Source organism: Zea mays, chromosome 6 (genome assembly GCF_902167145.1).
Source record: "Zea mays cultivar B73 chromosome 6, Zm-B73-REFERENCE-NAM-5.0, whole genome shotgun sequence".
In the NCBI taxonomy this organism is placed as follows: Eukaryota; Viridiplantae; Streptophyta; class Magnoliopsida; order Poales; family Poaceae; genus Zea; species Zea mays.
In genome coordinates, this window is record NC_050101.1 from 37,250,251 (window position 1) to 37,268,358 (window position 18,108).

Genomic DNA, 18,108 nt, shown 5'->3' on the forward strand with positions numbered 1-18,108 from the left:
TTGCATAATCAAGCATACAGAGACATCTGATAAATAAAAAACAAGAATAAACGCTGCCTTACAAAGTTGACGATGCAGTCCTAGAATTGAAGTAATCGAAGCAAATCGAACAAAACAGTAGACACATTACCTTGCAAAGTTGACTACGCAGCAACACTATTACTTGGAGAGAAAGGGGTTGCCGATGCCATGTTTGTGGACTGGGGTGGCATGGTCTTTAAGGCTAGCTGTGTCTGTGTTGATTTGGGGCGAGGTTTTGGGCAGCATGGTCTTTAAGGATAGCTGTGCACGCTGTCGGGACCCCAACAAAATCTAGCTGTGCACGCTGTCGATGGTAGGCTAGCTGTGCGCACTGGAGATTGACGTCAGATTGTGATTCTCGTCAATGTGGCTGAGAGGAGCTGGGGCGGGTTTTGGCGGACCGCGGGCAGATTGGGCGCGCACGTCCGCAATCTCCGGTGATGATGGAAGATCTCCAAATTTGGGAAAGGTCGCGTGTTGTGTGGAAGGGAGAGGATCTGGGGCGGATTTTGGGGGACGCGGGCAGATCGGGCGCCATGTGTCGGGCGAGAGCGGATCTGGCCGCTGCGTTGCGGGGTGGCTTGCGCGGGCGGGATACCCGACGGCGGGCATCACGGCGCGCCGGGGGAGGGGGGGCGGGGTGCCTGGCGCGGGCGGGATACCCGGCGGTGAGGGCGATGCGCGCGGGGCGTGCATCGCGGGCGGGAGGAAGACGCGCGCGGGGCGTGGATCGCGGGCGGGGCACGGTGAGGTGGTGGATGCCCTGCGTCCACCCTTAAGGATTAGTAGAGATGTACAATAATAATCATAATTCCTGGAGTAAATAAGAGAAAAGCACAAGACCAAGGGCTGCAAGCTCCATAAGAATAGCAAGAACCAAATAGGCATACATAGCTTCAGAACCACATCTACCAACAAATCAGTTAATTAGCTGTTATGAATTCAAATAAGCATATATTCCCGTGAAATCCTCTTCTTTGGCAAGACCGTATTCTGTAGAATCCCCCTATTTCCAACGTTCAATCTATTATTTTAGCCATTTGCAAGTAGCCTTTTTTCCTATCTTAATTCTTATCTCCAAAGACCTAAGATGGGGGCATATATTCCTTTAACCTCAACTTGAACCTACTTGCATCACACTTTATATGTAAGGTTCGTCCGTAATGCAGATATGAAAATAAAAGTACACAACACTGATCATAATCAATGCTATATGTTCCCGCCAAGCTTCTGCAATCGAACTAAACTGGAAAGAATCTTTAAGTACACTATTGCTCCTGGGGTGGCCACACCAGCATAGGTATAAACAATTTAGTTAGTTCAGACAAAAGGTGACGGTAAGGTACCAAAGATCTAGTCTTGTCATTCAGCAAATTTACCTACCTATAGATATCTATAATTATTAGGCCTTATGATTGCAGATTAATATAAACTAAAAAGAAGATACAAATGGATGAAAATATTGATTACCTTCCTCGCTTCAGGTGAAATCCTCTCAGTGACTGATGAACTGAAAGGCACCCACCCACTGAACACTGCTCCTCCACCTAACTTCTTCGGATAAAGCAAAACACTAGCTAATGTCAGAGCACCTGCAGAGCAACATTCTACTGCTTTAGTATCATAAACCATGCCCATTTGTAGGGGTCAGATCTGGACGAAACATGTACCCTAAACGCTGGAATTCGAAAAGGGGAGATATGCAGAATGGAATTCGAATAGGCGAGACATGTCCAATCGACAGAAGAACAATACACAGAGTGATCTAACCAAAACAAACATCGCAACCACTGGTAGAAGAGCGGGTGGAGGGAACCACCGGTAGAAGAAGAGCGGGTGAAGGGTGGCGGATGGATGTATGCGCACGCACTTGACCTGAAGCCTGGCGGGGATGAATCCGCTGTTCTCCCTCTCGTCCTTGAATGAACACGCTGGCTCGTTGCAAGACCTTCGCGTTGCGTCGCGCATCCACTAGGGGGGGCTTGAAGGCGCCATGGGCAGAGGTGAAGGCGAGCGAGTCAGGTCAGCGTCGGAGGGACATTCGACGCGCGGGTCTCGGGCGGGCGAGGGAGGAGGCGCCGATGACGGGGGCGGGATCCGGATCTAGGGTGACGACACCTCGCCGGATGACACGGAGGACGATGTTGAGGCGACTACCATGAGCCACTCCCCCCGAGCTTGGTGATGAACTGGCTGTGCAGGTGCAGCCGCCGCACCTGAGGAGTGTGCCAGCGGCGGATGTTTTGCAGATCTAGTGCGGGCACGGCGGGGGCAGGGGGAGCGCAAAAGCTGTTGCACGCCAGGGGAGCGCGAAAGCTAGTTGAGCGGCGTTGGCGACGTGGGCGTGGGCTGCGGGGAGAGGGGAATGTTAGGCGGGGGGGGGGGGGGGGGGGGCGCTCGGTCGGGGGCACGACCTCGCAGGGGGGGGCGCGGGCGAGAAAAACTGGTGGAGGTCGAGGATGGGAGGGCGAGGGCGGGCGGAGGCGTGGTGAAGGCATGCGGGCGTTGCGGGGTGGCTTGCGCGGTTCACTTACTCAACAGCGGGCATCACGGCGCGCGGGGGCGGGGTGCCTGGCGCGGGCGGGATTACCCGGCGACGAGGGCGACGCGCAGGGGCGTGATTCGCGGGCAGGAAGAAGACGAGCGTGGGGGCCCAAAATCGCGGGCGGGGCACGGTGCGGTGGTGGACGCCCTCCGTCCACCCTTAAGGATTAGTAGAGATTATCTTGAAAGGTTCCCTCTTATCTTAAAATAATCCATCTTATCTTAAAAGATACTCTCTTACCTTAATAGACTCATCTCTTCTCGAAAAGATTTTATCTTACCCTAATAGATCTAACTAATCTTAGAATATTCTATCTTATTCTTGGAGACTCATCTTGTCCTAATAAGCATACATATCCCCACCACTTTTCTTATCTCATAATAATGTAACAATCATGTTCTAATCCAAATTAATTTGATCTAATCTAGACTAGACCAGTCATATCAATATATCATAGATCTTATTTAATCTAATCTGATTACACCAACTTAATTACGATCCCATCTAACCTGATTAGATCTAATCTAATGGAAAAACATGTTAGATAATACTGGTAAAATAAGATTGGATCCTATCCTTATAAATATATTTTAACCTAAATTAAAGTCTTAGTCCAACCTGGCCATATGCAACTACCTTAACCACCCGATAGTTGCATAACTCCTCTGTTTTAACCTAACAGAAATTCTGATCTACCTACACCACATAATTCATCTTATCTCAAAAGATTTGATTCTAACATATCCTAAGAATAATACATATTCTACCCTGTTAGATCTATCTAACTTAAACTAAGTTTAATCTAGTTATATCCAATCTAATCTAGACCTTATCTAATATGATCCAATCAAAAGGAAGTGACTTAAACAAGTCAGTTAATACTGGTAACATAGATAAACTATATTCCTATGAAAGGGTTTTAAACCTAAACGAGTGTCTTAGACCAATTCGTCCGTGAAACCACGACCTCGCCTATGTTATAGGTTGCCCAACCCATTTATCCTAAAGCAAAGTAAAATTATGTTTAACCTGCCTACCCCATGTAACCGCAATTGTTATCTCAAATCAGATAATAGCATCCAACACCACAACCGGTGGTCCCTGAATCAAACCCAAGAAAAAGGTTACCTTCGACAATGAAGAATATGAGTAGAAACAGGTCCTCAGATGAATCAAGATCCACCACCCGGAATAAAAGTCTTCCTTACCTAACTTTCTTTTACCCCAAATCTTCTCCACACTCACCTAATAGCTAAAAACTGAGGTACCCTTGTTTTCTAAGCCCCACCTGCTAATGGCATGAAGAATTTTAGGTGTATAAAAAAATTCTAATTGGAAGTTCCACTGAGAAAAACATATATATACGTTACTACTATTTGTAAGCTCTAAATGTTACTTTAGTTAGTAAATGGTATGATACTATTTTAGGAGGAATAAAAAGGTCTATTTGACCCCATGTGTTGCTAATAAATTATGCATCATGCTGAGATTTTTGTTTGTGCATATGTGTTGAGACAATATGAGTATACACCATTTCCTTACAAATCTCGAGGATGAGATTTCTGTTAAGGGGGTAGGATTTGTAAGGCCCAAAATGTGTATAAGAAAAATAAAATAAAATAATAGTAAATTAAATATATGAAGATATAAAATAGTAAATTCAGTGATCTCAAATTATACTTGAGTGTTGAAAATTGAGGACTGAATTTTGAAAACCAAGAATTATTTTAGAAAAGAGTAATAGAAAAGTTTTCTGTTCAACTAAATAATTATACATATCATTAAATGATACACCAAGAGCATTTATTTACATGAATAGTTAGTTTGAAGTAACTTCTAATTCTTGTTTCGCAATTGTTAGGGACTTGTTCTCAAATGCTAAGAGTTAAGAACAAGGCAACATAAAAAGTGTTAAATGTTAAAGTCCTTCGTCCTTATAAACATTATGTCCCTTCGGATATAATGAATTTTGGACGAAGGTTACGAAGAAAAAGACCTTCGTAAGTTCGATAGATGATGAAGAAGAACACATATATGAAATACAAATAATAATACATATATTTTTATCAACTTCTTTTTATTATCAAATCCATAAAAACAAATTATAAATGTACCTTCAGATTGATGAAAAGTAAAGGTACGGGCGTGATGCAAAAAGCGAATGTCAAGTCAGCGTGAACAGTACGGGAGTACTGTTCATCTATTTATAGGCATGGGACGCAGCCCGTGTAAAATTACATTAATGCCCTTTACATTTGTCAATAACTCTATAGTAATTCTTCGAGGTCTAATTTGGCTTTTCATCTTTAAGTTGGTTCCCCTTTTCTGCTGTCATGCCGAAGCTTTTTTGCACATAGCTTCGTGATCGTCTTATCCTTCGTCATGATCGCCTTCCATCCCAGTCAAGCTTCGTCTTGACCATGCTCTTGTATACCCGTAACCTGATTCCGAAGATACCTGCTCGCATACTTGGAAAACATTGTCAAATCATGTTTTTGAGGACCTTCGGAAGCCGAAGGCCCCTAACACCAATCAAAATACTATTTTCCTAAAAATAAAGGAACAATATGAATGGTTTAATATTTCAAACGTTTATCAAACAAATAAATTAATTAGAATAAATATATCGCATCATGAATAATTTTGAGTGTGTATTAAATTTGAAATTCTTAAACTTTATCTTGGGTTTGAATGGAAACCTAAATTCGAAAATAGAAAATGAGGAAGGAAATCTTAATAAAGCCATTTAGTACTGAAGCGTCCCGATCCTCTGGGACTCAAATGTGATACAATTACTAGTCCCATGAGGCTAGTAAACACATTTATACATCAGATGATTCCAGATCTGCTTAAACGAGACAAACCTATAAAGGTGGCGATCAAATTTAAGAGTTGGTCCACAACTCGGGACATATCATCAGAGTGGGGCTAAAGCAGCCCGATATACACAGCGAAGCAAATCAGTGGGCCAACAGCCACAGGCAAGGTTGGGAACAGTCGTAACTCTTACCCGATCTCCTTTTTCTGAAAAACAACAAATAAGCAAGGGTGAGTACAAACGTACTCAGCAGCCCACCTTCACCCGCGGAATGGGGAAATCAGATATAATGCATGGAATATGTGGAGCTCAGGATATTTTGCAGAAACAACAATATTTTATGCAAGGTTGTTTTGAAAAACATTTCGTATTTTTGCAAAGCGCATCCTCTCCAAAAGGAGCAGGAAGTTTTCCAATATTAGAACAAAATCCCCTGGACTAAACCGTCCAGGTATCTCAGTAGTTTACCACTGGTTTTCATTTTCAAAAACAGCTACTGGACTTCCCATCCACCATAGCTCATGGCTCAACCGCCGGACCTTTTAAAAACACTTTTCTCAAACGCACCTCTTTTTTTGAAAACAAAACACTAATTACCATACCACACCAGACTCGTCCATTCCTGTGGACACAGACTATTCGAATAGGTTTGAACTCTGCGCAGAGGTGTACACTTTACCCACTAGTCCGGCTTTGTGATCTCATGATCAATGAGATCCGAATCCGAATCTCTTTCCTTCCTCGCACGTCCTAACCTTAACGGTTATACCGGAAGGAGTCAGGCCACCGCCATGTCCAAACCGCACAAAACATTCCCCCTCCTTATCCTCCTGGTGCTCCCCAGCCTTTATAACCCTGGGGTTGGACCGTACGAGTTCAGATTGAGTGACTACCCACACAGTCTCGAGTGGTTGTACTTATCATGAGTACAGGTAATGAAGGATGACAAACCGGTTCTTATATGAGGGGACAATCCTTCTGCTCACGCCTAAACCAGCTGAGCCATCACCTTAGGCCCTCCCCTAAACCAGGGAGTCCCTGATCATCCCTACTCAAAGGTGATAAGGGTGAAAACCCTTCATCATACACATTTTGAAAAGCATTTTCTTTTGAAAAACTCACACCTTTTCTCAAATCATTTGTAACAAATATATTAAGGATTGATTGCGGCAAGCGGCTTGGGTGGCCATAATAACTTGTCTCAAAAACATATCATGCATAAAATAACAGGTTGAGGGTTGTGGTTGAAAAATCATAGGTAATTTATGCATCAAAGGGATCCAGTGAGCTTGCCGTGCTTATCCAGCGAAGGGGGAAGGGAAGCTCGCGGAACTGGCTTCTAGCTCCACTGCCTGGCGTAGACTTGCAGATCCGGCCTCCACGAGACAGCTCGAACGCTCCGATAACTATGCAACATGAACAACAAACATACAAACCAGCAAGTATACCAACAAATATTTAGTATAGTGGTCAGAATAGCGATATATGGATGGGTAGAGTCTTGAGTAGAATCTGTGTCATGTGGTGTTGTGATATTACTGGTGGTGGAGCGGAGGTGCTTACCAGGAGGGTGGACTGGAGGCGAAGCGACACTATGCGTGTAGTCGGCGGAGCAGAGTAACTGAGTGGGTGGGGTGTTTGCCTTGGCTGAGGGTGTTGAGTGTGTGTGGAGAGGGAGAGGGTAGCTAGGTGTATTTATAGCTGAGTGTATGTGGTGTAGCACAGTGAAGTTCACTATTGGTGAGAATAGTGACGAATGAATCATCTGACTTAGTATGAACAGGAGAGTTATAGGCAGAATATGGGACAAGAGTATTTTGGGAGTTTTCTGGAATATGAACCATGCTTAAGGGATGACATGGTTGGATAGGGAATAATTCGATAAGAATTTAGAAACAAGAATTATTGGAATCGGAGTTTGGAAGCCTGTTCGAAGGAATCTCAAAGTTAAGCGTGCTCAACATGGAGAAACCTGGGATGGGTGACCAGATGGGAAGTTCCCACTAGAAGGAAAATCACAGTCACCGGAGTTCGTATGACTGGAAAATGGGTCTGGCTGGTCTTAGGTGGACTGGACAACATGATGGATGAGTAGTTGAAATTTGGGGCGATCGGATGATCGACGAATAGTAACGATAAATAGTGACGACGAAAAGGTATTATAGATATCATCGATGAATAGTAAAGATGATGAATAGTAACGGTGAATAGTAACGATGAATAGTAATGTTGAATAGTGATGTTGAATAGTTCGTATGAACGAACGATGAACGATGAATAGTGATGATGAACGAACGATGAACGATGAATAGGAACTATGAACGAACGGACGAACGATCGAATGATCGGACGAACGAACGATCGGAATTTCGGCAGCATAACGGAAGTACAAAGATTATCTGGAAGAACGATGAATAGGGACTATGAACGAACGATGAACGACGGATAGGAACTATGAACGAACGATGAACGATCGAATGATCGAACGAACGAACGATCAGAATTTCGGCAGCATAACGGTAGGGAAAAGATTATTTGGACGAACGAACGGACGAACGATCGAAGGATCGGACGAACGAACGATTGGAATTTCGGCAGCATAACGGCAGGACAAAGATTATCTGGAAGAACAATGAATAAGGACTATGAACGAACGATGAATAGGAACTATGAACGAACGATGAACGATCGAATGATCGAACTAACGAACGATCGGAATTTCGGCAGCATAACGGCAGGAAAGAGATTATTTGGACGAACGAACGGACGAACGATCGAACGATCGGACGAACGAACCATGAACAATCGAACGAACGATCGAACGATCGAATGAACGAACAAACTAAGAACAGGGGGACGAACGATCTTAGAACGACCGAACGATCCTTGTGCTAGTGTGTGCTTGTGTGGAACATGGAGTGGGTGTGTGTGGGGGGAAGAGAGTTGCCATGAAATGGCTTGGGGTGGGATGAGAGGAGGCCCTTGCCCCTCTATTTATAGCCATGGTGGGGGATTAGGGGGAGGGATGAGAGGATTAGTGGGAGGATGAGAGGATTAGTGAGAGATTAGCATGTATTTGTCTTGTATAAGTGAGATTAGCTTGTAGAGCTCACCGTATGACACTGGAGGCATACGTATATGTATGAGCATGAGGAAAGTTATGGAGAAAATATTTGTAGGGACTTGAAAAATGATTCTGAAGGTATTTCTCAAGAGGAAAATACTTGGAGATATATCAGTGGAATATTTGGACAGTATTTCTGGAAAGAACTTGAAGGGGATTACTCGGGAAATATCTGGGCGGTATTTCTGGAAGAATTTGAGGGGGATCACTGGAGAAATATCTGGGTAGTATTTCTGAAAAGAATTTGAGGGTGATCACTGGGGAAATATTTGTAGGATATTTTGAGGAGGATTTTGGAGAGAATATAGACCACTATAATTTATTTGTTGATATCAACTTGCAAACAAACATTTTGAAATGAAATTTGAAATTCATTTTGAATTTAGAGGGAGTTAGAGAAATTTTCAAGATTTGAATTTTTGGGATGCTACAAATCTACCCCACTTAAAAGGAATCTCGTCCTCGAGATTCGGCTTAGAAGGGTTATGGGTATAGCTTTACTTCAGCTACATATCTTCACTTTGCAGACTCTTCGAGGAGATGGAACTTCAACAAAATCTAGCCTTTGAGGAGCATCTCGTTGTCGATTGCAAATGCTGATTCTGGCTACTCAAAGATCATCTTCAGGCATCTAGGTTTCGCTTGGCATCTAGCTTATTGAGGAAGCATCGATGCCAACACACAAACCTTTCGCTTGCGAACTCCCACATGGATTCCTTCCTTGATTGGTCTTCTGGTGCTTCATCAACAAAACTTGGGTGACCACTTCTCATCCAGAAACTTATATGCTTCGATGATCTGGTTCTCCACAAGCTTGGTACAGGCCTTCTTCTTTTTCTCCATAGTAGGAACCTTGCAGGAACACTACCCCACTTAAAAAAATGAGGGTAGAACTCTTGAATCTTGGGGATTTGAACTCCTTGAAGTACCTCATAACAAGGGTGTTACGGGGCCTTCTTCTGCTGTTGCTGCTTGAGCAGGCTGCGGAGAAATGACTAACACTGGGTTGATTCTGGGAGAACCTTCTTCTTATCTTCTCTTCACTATCTTCTTTTCACTGACCCTTTCTTTCTGTTTGCTCTTCCCACTGGAGGATTCTATCAAAGAGTATTACCATCATACAAAGGAGGAAACCGAAGGCTATGAACCATGTGCAACAGTCTTCAACCCAAGAATCACCAAGCATTGTGATCTTAGGGGTGAGGGAGTGGGAAAATGGAGTTGCTTGCTATTTGGCAGAGGGGATTTTATCTGGAGTGTTTTGCTTGGGATGGGAATTGAGGGAGCTGGTGTGGAAGTTTTATTGGCGAGCAGTATTGAAAGGGAAATGTGCCCTTGGGCCATTTCTAAGTATTTTGGTGATTAAGTGTCCAACACAAATGGTTATGTGTTAAACTATGCCAAATTGTGGACAAAGTGCAAATCAATCCAAAGGTATGATTCTAGACTTAGTACATTGGTTTTCGTGTACTAACATATTTGTCTAAGTGCTAGAATCAGAGAAAAGACAAATTGAAAAGACAGCCAAGACTCTGCTCAGTCTGGGTGCACCGGACTGTCCGGTGGTGCACCGGACAGTATTTGGTGCGCCAGGCTGGCGTCTGGTGAACTGCCTGCTCTCGGGTCTCGACGGCGGCGTACGGCTATAAATCACCGGACTGTCCGGTGAGCCAACGGTCGGCTGGGCCAACGGTCGGCCGCGCAATCCGCGCGTGACGCGTGGACGAGCCAACGGTCTGATGGGGGCACCGGACTGTCCGGTGTGCACCGGACAGTGTCCGGTGTGCCAACGGCTCCAAATCGTCAACGGTCGGCTGCGTCAGAATAGGAAAGAAATCTGCACCGGAGAGTGTCCGGTGGTGCACCAGACAGTGTCCGGTGGTGCACCGGACTGTCTGGTGCACCAGTCGACAGAAGGCAAGAATTGCCTTCCTGGATTGCTCTCAACGGCTCCTAGCTGCCTTGGGGCTATAAAAGGGACCCCTAGGCGCATGAAGGAGTACACCAAGCATTCTCTGATCATCTCTTAGCACCAAGACATCTCTCTAGCACATTTGATTCGTTGTGATAGCAATTTGAGCTCCTCTTGAGTTGAGAACTCCGTGTGTGATCTTAGAGCTCAAATTGTGACTTGTGTGCGTGTTTGTGCTCGTGCTTTGAGGCTTGTGTGTGTTTCTCTTCCCACTCTTACATCTGTGCTTCTTTGTGATCATCTCATTGTAAGGGCGATAGGCTCCAAGTTGTGGAGATTCCTCGCAAATGGGAAAGAGTAAAGAAAGAAGAACACCATGGTATTCAAGTTGATCATTGGATCACTTAAAAGGAGTTGAGTGCAACTCTCGTCCATTGGGACGCCACAACGTGGACTAGGCAAGTATTGTACTTGGCCGAACCACGGGATAAATCCTTGTGTCTCTTGTGCTTGTTCTCACTGTGTCAATTGTGGTTCACAAGAGCTCTCCTTAGTGTCACACCCGGTTTTGAAGGCAAACCGAATGCGAACCATGTACGTGCCAGGATCAGCAACTCACGTACACAGCAGTTACATTACTGGACATCATCACACAGTGCTCAAATAGTATTAAAAAGGGAAATAGTCGATTACATCATATGTCTGAGACATCCACATAGTCTTTACAATAAATCAAAGTGCGGAAAAGAAACGTAGATAAACGCGGCCTTCACAGGCAACCGACTGGGGGTTGCCGCTAACCCACGCCTAGAACTCGTCGTAGTCTTGGAACTCCTGGAAGTCTCCTTCCACGGCTTCATCTTCCCCTGAGCAGTGATTGCAATGTTGACAACCTGGGGATGGGGGGGTTTGGTGTGTAGAGCAAGGGTGAGTACACATCAACATACTCAGCAAGTATCCTGTTTGGCTGTAGTGGACTAGCTTTATGTGGGGATAAGTCAAGCAGTTGCTTTTAGCCTGATGTACCCTTTCCAAACGGAAAGAATACCACTTACCAGCACCATAGTCATAACCAGAACCATCAATCTCATTGTCACCTGTAAACGAAAATGTCTCTGATCAAGTACCACTAATCACTGGAGCTCTCTTGGCCGCTCATAACCGCGAGCACGACTGATATATCAGTTTTCAAACACTCTGCAGAGGTTGTGCACTTTACCCACAAGCCGTGATTCCCTTTCTGCCCGAAGATCATGACTCTCCATTGATCACTACCAAGGTGACCCAACAGGGCATCACTACGTAGCCTTTACAAAGATTCCTCGGGGCTGTAGCCGCCCGTTAGGTTTCCTAAATGCATCGCATCTCCTCCCCAAGGGGCGAACCCAAGCTTGGCAGAGCGAGCCGCATACACCGAGCCCCATTGACGGCACAACGGCTAAGCGAACTACACCCCGGATCCTCTAATTATTCAGCTAAGGGCACCCCATTCCACCCTCATGGTTGCACTGTTTTCCCGGGCGGTCATCCAAAGAACAAGTCCTTACGGAGAGGCACTCGAGAAACCGCTCGAGTCCCCTTAAGGCCAAAAGTATAACATCATAATAAGAAGAGGGGAAAACAACGTATCATTGATCATTCTCATCATGTTCATTGATTAGAGTTGAGCAATAGCATAAGTCTAAGCAATAATAATCCAACCCAAATAGGTAAACAAGGACATGGATAACAGAAGCTAGTCAATCCTTAGGTATAAACGTGTAATGCGGGAGGTGAATTAAAGAATGAAATAGGACAGAGATAGTTCAAGGGACATTTGCCTCCACCAACTGACTGCTGCTCAGGGGCTTCTCCTGTGAGTTCTTCGGGCTCTTCAACCGGATCGTTCTCTATGCGAGTGCAAACATAGATACATCCATCCATTCAAATTAGGGAACAAACAGTACACCATACAAGAGAACAAATAGATTAACCATGCATAAAATATGACATACGATATTGCATTCACCATGGTTAGAAAGAGACGAGGGAAGGTCTCGCAGGGGTTAAAGCTTATGCTCGAGGCGCACTACGGGTAGACGAATAACTAAACGTTACGTGCTCTAGTTCTACTTAGCTCCAATAGTAAGGATTAGCTACATGCACTAATAGAAACGTAACCACTTTTAGTAGATCAACATTAAATGAGATAGACGGTTAACTATATAAATTAACTAACGTAACCAACTTCTAAATTGAGTTTCCAATTTTATTAACATGAATAACATGATTAGCGCGCATAAAATATAGGGGGTAGACGGACTCGTCCAGGGGTAGACGAAGGCACGGCGAGCCATGCCAAGGCACTGCGCACTACGCGAGCACGCGTGCGAGGCCGCACGCACGCGCCGTGAACTAGCCGTGCGCACGTCGGGGCCGCGTGCTGGCCGAGCTCAAGGCCGCGCGCCGTAGGCATGCTGGGCCGAGCTCGAGGCCGCGCCGGGGCCGTCACGACGCGAGCAGGACACGCCGGGGCGGGCGGGTGAGCACGGAGCTTGGGCGGGGCGGGGCACGGGCGGGACGGGGCACGGGCGGGGGACGACGCGGGCGCGGCCGGGGCCGGGGGCGGCAAGGCCGGGCCGGGGCGAGCGCAACTGGGGGCGGCAGGGCGGTGCGGCCGGGGCGGGGCCGGGCGTGGGGCGGCGGGGCCGGGCACCGGCGAGCCAGGCGTGGCCGCGGCGGGGCGGGGCCGAGGTGGGGCAGGGCCAGGACGGCGCGGCCGGGACGGGGGCGGCCGGGGCCGGGGTGGGGTGGGGGTGGCCGGGGCAGGGGCGGGGGCGCCATGGCCGGGGCGGCGCGCGGCCGGGACGGGGCGGGGGCGCCATGGCCGGGGAGAGGGAGGGAGGGGGAGAGGAGAGGGAGGAGGGGGGCTTACCGCGCAGGGGAGGGCGGCGGCGGTGGCGACGCGCAGGGGGAGGGGAGGCGCGGTTAGGGCAGGGGAGAGAATGACGGGCGGGGCCCGCAGGGGAGGGGAGAGAAATTTTGGGGGGAGGGGGAGGGGGAGGGGGCGCGCCTGGGCCGCTTTGGGCCCAAAGTGGGGGCGCGGGGGGGGGGCGGCGAGGTGGGCCGGCCGGGCAGCTGGGCCGCGCGCGGGGGGGGGGGGGGGGGGGGGGGGCTGGGCCAAAAAAATGGGGGAGGGGGGAGGGGAGAGAGGAAAGGATTTTCCTTTTTTAATATCTATTTCTTAGATGAATGCATTTACATTTTCAAACAATAAAAAAGAATGCATGGTTCGACATGGTGCATCAAGCAAAATAAAATATTTTAGGGTTTTGCTTTACATGGGATCTCAAGCCGAATCCCGCTATAACTTTGGAAAAGATCAAGGTTTAGCGAGGAGAAAAGGGAAAAGGAAAGGGTAACACCTGAATTTGGTGAGGGAAAAGAAGAAAAAATTCTACCCCCAAATTCAGGGCGTTACAAACCTATCCCCCTTAAAAGAATCTCGCCCTCGAGATTCAGGGTTGGCTAGCAAAGAGCTCTGTGTATTTGGACATCAGATCATCCTCACGCTCCCAGGTTGCTTCTTCTTCTGAATGATGATTCCATCTGACCTTGCACATTCTGATGGTCTTCCTTCGGGTGACTCTGTCTGCAACCTCAAGGATTTGCGCTGGTCTCTCTGTGTAGGTCAAGTCCTCCTGGACTTCAAGACCTTCCACTGGCAACTGCTCTTCCGGCACACGCAAGCACTTCTTCAACTGAGACACATGAAAGACATCATGCACAACAGACAAATTCTCTGGCAGACTGAGCTGGTAGGCCACTTCTCCACGCCTTGCGAGAATTTGATACGGACCGATGTAGCGGGGTGCTAGCTTGCCTTTGACTCCGAACCTTCTGACTCCTCTGATCGGTGACACTTTCAGATAGACAAAGTCTCCGACTTCAAAACTCAGTTCTCTTCTTCTTGTGTCTGCATAGCTTCGCTGTCTTGATTGCGCTATCTTCAGATTCTCTCGGACCATCCTGATGTTCTCTTCGGCTTCAAGCAGAATGTCTAGCCCGAACACTTGCTTCTCTCCAGGCTGATCCCATTGCAACGGAGTTCTACAACTCCTTCCATAAAGCGCCTGAAATGGTGACATCTTCAAGCTGGCCTGGTAACTGTTGTTATAGGAAAACTCTGCATAAGGCAATCTCTTGTCCCATCTGGACTGATCTTGCAACGCACAGGCACTCAACATATCTTCAAGAATTTGATTGGTCCTTTCGGTCTGACCATCTGTCTACGGATGATACGCTGAACTGAAATTTAGATGTGTGCCCAAGGCTTCATGCAACTGCTGCCAGAAATGAGAGGTGAACTACGTTCCTCTGTCTGACACTATCTTCTTTGGCACACCGTGAAGACAAACGATCTGAGACATGTACAGCTCTGCCAATACTGCACTGTTGTAGTTGGTCTTGACAGGTATGAAGTGGGCTGACTTGGTCAAGCGGTCCACTACTACCCAAATGGAATCGTAGCCGGCTCGAGTACGAGGCAATCCGACTATGAAATCCATGCCGATTTCATCCCATTTCCACTGGGGAATTTGCAACGGTTGCAACAATCCAGCTGGTCTCTGGTGCTCTGCCTTGATCCTTCGACAACTATCACACATGGCCACATGCTCTGCGATTTCCCTCTTCATTCCGTACCACTAGAATTTCTTCTTCAGATCCTGATACATCTTCTCACTTCTGGGTTGAATCGAATAAGCTGTCTCATGAGCTTCCTTAAGGATCAACTCTCGAATAGACTGGACATTGGGAACGCACAAGCGGTCTTTGAACCATATCACACCTTCGTCTTCCCGAAAATCTTTGCCTCTGCCATCTAGAATCAGTCGCCGGATCTCACTGATCTTCTCATCATTCTTCTGCGCTTCTTTGATTTCTCGCTCCAAGGTAGGTTCCAACTCAACTGTGACTCCTCGCGAATTGTTCTGAAATCCGAGACTCAACCTGTCAAACTCTTTGGCCAACTCATAAGGCATCGGACGAGCGACCATCAGATTGACCTGACTCTTCCTGCTCAAAGCATCTGCCACTACGTTCGCTTTGCCTGATGGTAATGGATCTCCAACTCATAGACTTTGATCAGCTCTAACTATCTTCGCTACCTCATATTCAGCTCTGACTGAGTGAATATGTACTTCAGACTCTTATGGTCTGTGTAAACATCGCATTTCTGTCCATACAGATAGTGCCTCCATGTCTTCAATGCGTGAATCACTGCTGCCAACTCTAGATCATGGATTGGGTAATTCTTCTCATGAACTTTCAGCTGTCGGGACAAGTAAGCCACAACTCTTCCCTCTTGCATCAACACACATCCCAAACTAGTGTAACAAGCATCGCAATACACCGAGAAGGGCTTGTGCACATCAGGTAAGACTAAGACAGGCGCTGTAGTCAGCTTCTCTTTCAGCGCTTCGAAGGCCTCTTGACATTTCTGGGTCCACTTGAACTCAACCTTGTTGCCTAGCAACGCTGTCATTGGTTTCACAATCTTCGAAAACCCTTCAATGAATCGCCGATAATATCCGGCAATTCCAATGAAGCTCTTGATTCCTCGAGCATCTGTTGGCGCTTTCCAGTTCAGAATGTCTGCCACTTTCTTCGGATCCACATCCAATCCTTCTTTGTTGATTATGTGACCCAAGAACAGGACTTCACTGATCCAGAACTCGCACTTGCTCAACTTTGCATACAACTGGTGCTCTCACAATCTTTGCAATACCATCCTCAAATGATCTGCATGCTCTTCTTCGCTTTGAGAATAAATCAGAATGTCATCAATGAATACCACCACAAACTTATCAAGATAATCCATGAATACACTGTTCATCAAGTTCATGAAGAAGGCTGGTGCATTTGTTAGGCTGAAAGGCATCACAGTGAACTCATACAACCCATACTTGGTAATGAATGTCGTCTTCGAAATGTCTGAAGGTCGGATCCTGAGCTGATGATAACCTGACCTCAGATCAATCTTGGAGAACACACTGGCTCCTCTCAACTGGTCGAACAGATCTTCTATTCTGGGCAAAGGGTACTTATTCTTGATCGTGACTTCATTCAGAGCTCGATAATCGATACACATTCTTTTGGTGCCATCTTTCTTTTCCACAAATAGGACAGGGGCGGCCCAAGGCGAGGTGCTTGGCCGAATGTAACCTTTCTCTAACAGCTCATCAATCTGCTTCTTAAGTTCAACCAACTCTGGTCCGGATATTCTGTAAGCTCTCTTAAAGATAGGGGCGGTTCCAGGAAGAAGCTCTATAGCAAATTCAACTTTCCGCTCTGGTGGCATACCTGTTAAGTCCTTTAGAAACACATCTGGAAACTCAGACACAATCTTGATGCTCTCAATTGGGTCTGCTTCACTGCTATCGACAGCCATCTGATAACAACTTCCTTTCTTTGGCTCAGGCGGGACTAACTCGGTCACCACTTCCTCTCCTAGTGGGGACACCAACTTGATTGTTCTCTTATCACAACTGATAACTGCCTGATACTTATCTAGCCAATTCATCCCTAGGATGACATCTATTCCCTGAGTACCCATTACTATGAGGTTAGCGGGAAATGCTATTCCCCTTATGTTCACACTTACATTCAAACAAATGCTATCGGCTCGAATTCTACCACCGGCTGAGTCAATTTGAATGGGGGTTGACATGGTAGTAATTGGAAGATTATGTGCTTCTACCCATGATGCAGTAATGAAAGAATGCGTTGCTCCAGTATCAAATAACACTTCTGCAATATGGGAGTCGACTGGGAACATACCTACTATCATGTCGGGGGTCTCCGGAACTGCTTCAGCCTCCAAGTGATTCAGTCTTCCATGATTGTAGCGTGGCTGAGAGCGGTTGCCTGCTCTAGGCTGAGACACATTCTGCTTTGCTGGGGCATTGGGGCCTGACTGTTGCTGGGCTGCCTTCTTCGGACATTGCATCACCCAGTGGCCTTGCTCTCCACAGTGGAAACATGCTCTGTTTCCAACCTGAGCTGGTGCTGCCTGATTGTTCTGCTAGGGCAGGAAGACGAGGTGCCTACTGATTCTGCCTCTGAAACTGACCTCCTCCTAACTGATTGTTCTGACGATTCTGATACTGGTGCTGAGGATACTGCCTTTGGAACTGCTGATGCTGCTGAGGTGGACGCTGGTTCTGCCTGAACTGCTGAGGTTGATTGCCTGAGAAACGAGGATGATTGCTGCTTCCAGGCTGGGGTCCACTGATCTTGCGCTTGTGATCCTCCATCTCCTTATGCTTCCTCTCTATCATGATTTCTCTGTAAATCAAGTGCTGGAATGTCGGGAAGGTATGATTCATCAGTTGATACTGCAGAGGGTCGACCAAGCCTCTCAGGAAACGGTACTGTCGCTTGGCGTCAGTGTTGACATCTTTAGGAGCATAGCGAGACAACTGCAGAAACCTGTCCCGGTACTCGCTAACAGACGATGACCCTTGCTTGAGGGCCAGGAACTCCTCCTTCTTCACTGTCATCAGACCTGCAGGGACATGGTACTGATGAAAGCTACCTCTGAACTCTTCCCAGGTGATGGTGTCGGGGTTGGCATGGGTGACGAGATAAGACTCCCACCATGACTGAGTTGCTCCTCTCAACACACGAGGACCATACAAGACTTTCTC